Source organism: Mytilus galloprovincialis, chromosome 11 (genome assembly GCF_965363235.1).
Source record: "Mytilus galloprovincialis chromosome 11, xbMytGall1.hap1.1, whole genome shotgun sequence".
Lineage (NCBI taxonomy): Eukaryota > Metazoa > Mollusca > Bivalvia > Mytilida > Mytilidae > Mytilus > Mytilus galloprovincialis.
Genome location: NC_134848.1, coordinates 26,216,333 through 26,223,438, shown reverse-complemented (window position 1 = coordinate 26,223,438; position 7,106 = coordinate 26,216,333). Strand labels below are relative to the sequence as shown.

The following is a 7,106-nucleotide window of genomic DNA, read 5'->3' as shown; positions in this document are numbered from 1 at the left end:
CTTAAACAGAAGTATGATTTTTAATACAGGTAATAATTATGTTTTCTTTAATACAAAATTTTCTTCCAGATGTGAACGCCATTTCAAAAACAAGTGGCCATCAAAAAGATTGATTGATTGTTGGTTGCTTAACGTCCAGTGGCAAATATTTCATGCATATTCAGGACGAGAACAAGTTCACAATAAATACAACAGGTAGGTTGATACAATAGAGGCCATCTGGGGCATGGGATGATGGTCGGAGAAATTTTGACTGCCACCGGAAAAGGAGGGTATATTGGATAGGGACAGAAATTTTGCCTTGCAACAGGCCACCTACGGACCCCTGAAAGAGTTGTTGCAAGGGTTCTTTACGTGCAAAAAGCGTGGCTCTCTCTTTACACGAGGCATCGGATTTTACGTCCCCCTTCTGACCGGACGTTACTGCGAACATGATACATTCCGCACAGCCAAACGGACGCCCCACTTCGGCAAGCGTTTTACTGCCGGTCGGGAGAAGACCAAGTGACCATATTTCTATACCCCAGTCACCCTTGGGGATCCATCAAAAAGAAAAGACAGGGATGAAGCCAGTTCATGCTACGAAGCTGACTGCAAAACGGACACCTCAATGCTCTTCAACTTTGTATTTGTTTGGCTTTTTAATTGTTTTGATCTGAGCGTCATATGTATACAAATGTATAAGATATTGTTATATAACCTAATTCTCAAATGAAAGAAATTTTCAATCTTGTGCATATAAAAGTCATAAACACTTAATCCATACAGTTATTATAACAACAATGTCATTACTATGTTTTATTGGAACAGAAATCTGACAGGGAGACGTAAATAGACTGTCAAAGGGTCATTGGTTGGATGAAAGCATTGTTTATGTTGCAATAAGGTGATTACTGTACACGACTTGTACTGCTTATATGCAGCATTCATCATTACCAAAGGAGTTTGTTATCAGCATTATTCAATAGTATATGTTACTGGAATAAATAAAATAAAATACAGGAATATAGCAATAAATTGTGTTAAAAATATTTGGACAAGGAAGATTACTTTACACTTAAAGTTGGTTTTGATAATTAAATATTATATACCCTTGTTTAAATAAAAATACAGTCTTTTTCAAAATATACAATTGATATGCTTTAACACTAATTTATTAATGTATTCTAAAGACATCATCAAGAGACGTGTGCAACAGAAGATAGTATTCACACATTTGATCTAGTCTTCAGCAGGAAGCTGTTAGCAAAAGAAAATTGTCGTGATGATGGGCAATTGTTAAATTTATCACAAGCAATGCATTTAAAAATATATGGAAACAAATTATCAAACTTCACACTTAAATGCCATATCATGATTAGCTAATAACAGAGTTGTCATTTACTCTATCATATGGCTGAAAGGGTGACAATCTTTTTTAACGTCAACCTCTTGTCCAGATCAATCAAACTGAATTAACCATTCAATGACAATGAATTGAATACTAAAGTAACTGAAGACAATTCTTAAGTTCTACATTGATGCTCAAATTTTATCATTTGACTGTCAAAATAAATTAAAACATTTTGCTTCCCTTAGAATTGTTTGGATAATGGTTAATTGCTAATGGAGATAACTCTGCATTTTTTTAATGTGTTTGCTTAAATGGATGTCTACGAGAAAACCATGCAAAATAAAAAAAAAAATTATGAAAGGGGTTGTGGAATTTTCAGCTGATTTTGGGTTCCTAGTAAAGTATTAAGTACATCTAAAAGTTCTATGGTTAAAAAATGACAATTTATATCAAATTATGTGAATACAGGGCAATTCTTGTTTAGTACCAAATTTGCTGGAAAATGTTGTTGAAAATGGACATTTTTGTTTTTTTTTTATTGAATAGTTCAAAGTATTATATGACAAAAAAAATTGTTTGGCCTTAAAATTCAGACTTTCTACTAAAATAAACTGTAATTTGGATCTTATTTCAACCTTTATTTTTGTTTTTATTTTTATTGACATAATTGTGTTTTTCTTAAATTTGAAATCAGCCTGTACTGAAAATGTCCATAAAACCTCAAAAGTCACTCAAATTGAAAAAAATATTTTGTTAAACGTTATGGTTCACTACAAACTAGTATTCCTTAAAGGGATTTTGGTTGCAAATTGATATAAGCTTATTTGAATAAAAGATGAAAAACTGAAAAATATAGCTAAAATTATCTCCCTTTGTAAAACTCTTCACAATAAAAGGTAGATTTAGTGTCAATAACAGAAGGAGGGAAATCAACAAATGTGCAGAAGGATAGCAAATAATGATATTTTTGATGAGTATGGTGTAGCCAAAAACTTACTTTTATTGAAAGAGTGTAACAAAGACATAGCAAACCATGTGGCAAAGACATTACCACTGCCACTGGGATAAGTCGGATCCTGATCAGATAGTCTAGACATGACTCGTGAGGCTAGACTATCACTATCATGTCTAGGTTTCAGACTCACATTTTAAAATGCATGTGCTGCAAACATGGACAGGAGTTTGATTGCAGTAGACAAGAAGACAAAATGAGTTGCTGCCATCCTTTCATGACTCTTCCAAATCTAGCAACGGAAATTTCAAAGCAAAACTTTCAGTTTCAGTTGGTTCTGGTAAGTTTGTTATTTTTTTTTGTGGTTAGAAAAAGCAATTTGACACCATAAAAAGACCTACTGTAGAAACATCACATCTGATTCAAAACAAATATCGGAAGAAGGGTTAACCGGAAGAAGAGCATAGACCATTTCTCTTTGGGGAAAAAAAAGGGGGGGGGGGGGTGTTTACATAATTTTCTTGAAGCAAACACTGATTTAATTTTCATTGATATACATTTATAATTTATGAGTTTGACTGTCCCTTTGGTATCTTTCGTCCCTCTTTTATAATGATTTAAAATTCTTCTGAAACTAAAAGATTTATGTGTATGCCTTCAAAACTTTAATAGAAAAACTTTTTTCTCTCTCAGTCTCTCAAGAATCATGATAAAATATAAATTCTATTACAAAGCCCTCCGGTATCAGGTCTGTTCGCACTGAGTTTGTTTGACAAATTGTCAATAGAGTCCATTGACTCCGTTTTTTTTTCTCCTAATTTAAAAATAATGGTTGCTTCAAATCCCTTTTTTTTAAATACAACCCATTGAAATAGAAAACATTCAGTAGATAGATATAGGAAGATGTGGTATGAGTGCCAATGAGACAACTATCCATCCAAATAACAATTTATTAAAGAATACCATTATAGGTCAATGTACGGCCTTGGCTCACACGGAACAACAAGCTATAAACATGATAAAGGACCCCTAAATTACTAGTGTAAAAACCTTCGAACAGGAAAATCAATGGTCTAATTTATATAAAAAAAAGGAGAAACGAGAAACACGTATAAATTACATAAACATACGAAAACTACTGTACATTTATGCCAACTAAAAAGTATGTGTTTGAACCGCACAACCCTTACCCTTACCTACCTTTATTTTTATCCCTACCCTAAAGATTTTTGTGACAGGTTTTGATTAAGCACTGTTAAAGTCACAATATAGCTCCCAAATTTCCTGTCTTTATTCATTCCTTTACCAGTACTACATGTACATTGTACAATGCAGCTAGATTGATACAATATATGGTTCTCAATCTCAAAAAAATGTTTTACAAATTATGAGCTGTTTTTTTTCTCTCTAAAAATTGGTTACTGTGAGACTTTTTCTTTACATTTCCTTAGTGCAGGTCATGTATCACAGTTATAAACATGGACAGAGAACTTGTACATGTCTTTACTTCTATCCTTAATAAAATAGAATCTGAATAGAATATGCTTACAAATGTATTCCAAATTAAAGGGCCCAGAAGGGGCAACATGAGATTATAACATTACAGATTACTCAGATAAAACAAATTCAAAATAACAATACTGAAGAAATGAATTACTTGATGATGTGATTGATATCATAGCATTTATGACATTTACACAAATTAATTATCATATCTACAAAACTTTTTTTTTTCAATAACCAATGCATTATGTTAAGCCAACTTAATGTACAATGTACATGTAGATGTAACTCACTGTACTGATCATGCAAATGTACATATATACAATATTTTATTTCTTATCAACAGGTTAATGTTGAAGATGGAAAAGCACAAAAATAATGTTAAAATGAAAGCAGATATGATAGGAGATCACATAGGTAAATATATGATATAATTGATAAAAAAATGAATCAAACAAGTCATAACAAGAGACTACTAAATAGACAGCAAATAAGACCTGTGTTGTGACATTATTTGTGAGATATAATCATATATAAAGAAATTGGAAATTGACCAGTTACATTTATTATTGTAAAAACATGATAAATAATCAATAAATTAGATTAACCCTTCAATGTTAACAATCTGGTGAACAAAAAGTAAACATAACACACAGAACGTTCAAATTATTTTTTTATGATCAATTAAGGGCCATATCAGTACAATTTACACAACAAAATTTTCATTACTCATCATTGGAATTGTTCTCTTTATAAGAATTAAACCTAGAAAAAAATATGTTTTCTTGTCAGCTTGACACTGAGATCCTCATTTATATATATAGTATACATGCATTAATGGTAAACCTGAAGACTACATTTGTATTTTTCATTTTTGAAAAAACACTTTTACCATTATTACAGCTATTTTCCTAATGCGTGTAGAGTAAAACTTTGGTAGATTTGCTTGCTCTGTTTGTATAAATATTGATTCAAGCTTTGTTATTAAGGTTGATATCTTCAAACAATAAATATAGGCATATTTGAACCTTAATGGAGTACTTTTAAATTTGATTAGACATTATGTCAATTGCAATTGTACAATATACAAACAAACCATGCAAGCTAACCGAAGTCTAAGATTTACATGCCGTAGGAAATTAGCTGTAAAATTAATTATATATTTGTTTCCAATGCTTATTGTTTTACCAATTTCAGATGTTTGGCTTGTTTTTAAATTGGTCTATATCAGCTATAGGGTCAAAAGGGTCGAAAGTTAAACTTCATTTCATAAAACAATTGAATAATTGGTGTTCTTTGATATTATGCAAAACTAAACGGTGTATTGTACTTTTTTGGGTTAAATACTTCTTATATGTTTAGATTTTTAATATTCGTTTGCAAATTGCAAAAAAGATCATGGGGGGCAAAAAAACCTTTGTTAGTTTATTAAAATATTATTGAAGTTTTTTTTTTCTATGCTAAATGTTATCATGCATTTAGCATGTTAAGATTTATGATTTGGGCTCAGTTTTCAAGTTGATTCAAATTGGGGTCCAAATTTAACTTTGTTTAAATTCATTAAAAATTGCATATATGGGGTTCTTTGATATGATAAATCTTAATCATGTCTTTTAAACTTTAGATTTTGGATATTGGCACAAGTCCAATTTCAAAACCATCAGTTCTTTTACCACATTTATTCTGTGTCAGAAACCTGCATGTATGATGTGTATAATAATTCATCACAATCCAAATTCTGAACTGTATCATGTGAATCAAGTTTGAATGTAGTGTCTATATAGTGCCCCCCCCCCCCTTCCCAACCCAAACCTGATGAAGGTGCAATCTCTGTATTTGTAAAAGAATGTACCCTTGAGCTGTTTTATTCTCATTGTTGAAGGTTGTACAGAGGCATTACATTCATTTCATTTGAACTTTTGTGGATATTTGTCTCATTTGCAATCAATACTCATCTCCCTATTTTTGTATTGTCATAACGTCATTAATACAAGATGATGACTGCAAAATTAACTTCATTAAAATTAAGCTTGCTGCAGCTTGGAATGAGAAAAAAATCAAATTTAGGTCCATTTTTAGCTAGTATACTTTATAGTATACTGGAATGTCAGAGTTGTGATAATCGAAACACATTTTACACTAAGAAAAAGTTAATAAGTAATTTCTTTTTAGGAAATTTCAATCATTTAATGTATAACAATTGTTTTCTTATTATTTTTTACAGACATTTGGTGATCCAAAATAACTGGAGTTCATGAAAGAAGACTGATTGCTGAGACACATTTTTGTTGATCAACAGTTTATGATGAAGAAAAACTTAGATAATATTACTGATACTAGAATAAGGCTCTGATCTGTCTTTGATTTTTCCTGTTGATGTTAAAAAATTGCCAGCTCAAATAAAAATAAATTGAAATGGAACTCATATGCTTTGAAAAAAAAGGAAAAAAACGGAAATGTGAATCTCGCTGAAGTCTTGAAAACCACCAAGTCAACACGCAGTTGCAACACAAATGAGAAGAGAGAGATATTTGCTAGGAAATAGAATGTTCTCACTGTCTCACCATCAGCAAGGCTTTCTCATCAGCGAATAAGAAGTCTAAAATTACTTCTGTATTAAAATTATCAGTATTGAAGACAATCAAGAAGATTACGAATGTACTTGGCCATTTGATAAACATAATAATATTTTCATTTGTCAGAAATTGTTTCTTAGATTGACTAACTAGTTTTATTCATTGAATTATTAGTAAATTACCTTTCATATTTCATGTAGTTACATGTATGTAAATTCTTATAAGATAGTATGGAAACAATTTAATACTTCCCTAAATTCCATACCTAATGCAACAATTGTCTTGTGCTGCTAAGTCAATTCGAATTAATATTTATGTATGTTTATAATGATCTTATTCTTGCATGTAAGCACCATTTAGTGTTATTGTATCATCTTCATTGATTGTTAAATATAATACTAATGCTATAGAAAATAATAACATTTATGATCATTTATACAGATTGAGATATTTAAAAATGTATCAATGCTAAAAGAGAATTTATAAATTTAGACCTTTTTTTAGGAGAATTTTAGAAAGTACTACAACAAAAGCAAACCAAGAGTATATGCTCAAATGCACTATTAACTCTCTCTCCAGATAACCAAATAGAGATATGTTTATATTTTATTAAATTGATGAAGTGTATGTTAGTTTAAATTAATATGTACATGCAATTTTAAGGTTTTAAAAATTAGCATTTTTATTGGATTATCTCCCTTTGTACAATAGAAATTCAGATTTTATCCACACTGTCTCAGGT

The 7,106-nt window shown here is 30.6% G+C and overlaps 1 long non-coding RNA gene across 1 annotated transcript; it reads left to right on the top strand.

The window, feature by feature from the left end:
* Positions 1-2,398: 2,398 nt before the first annotated feature.
* Positions 2,399-6,404, top strand: LOC143051080 (uncharacterized). Its single transcript, XR_012970579.1, has 3 exons — positions 2,399-2,625; positions 4,135-4,205; positions 6,013-6,404. It is a non-coding gene; the product is annotated as an uncharacterized LOC143051080 (long non-coding RNA).
* Positions 6,405-7,106: the final 702 nt, after the last annotated feature.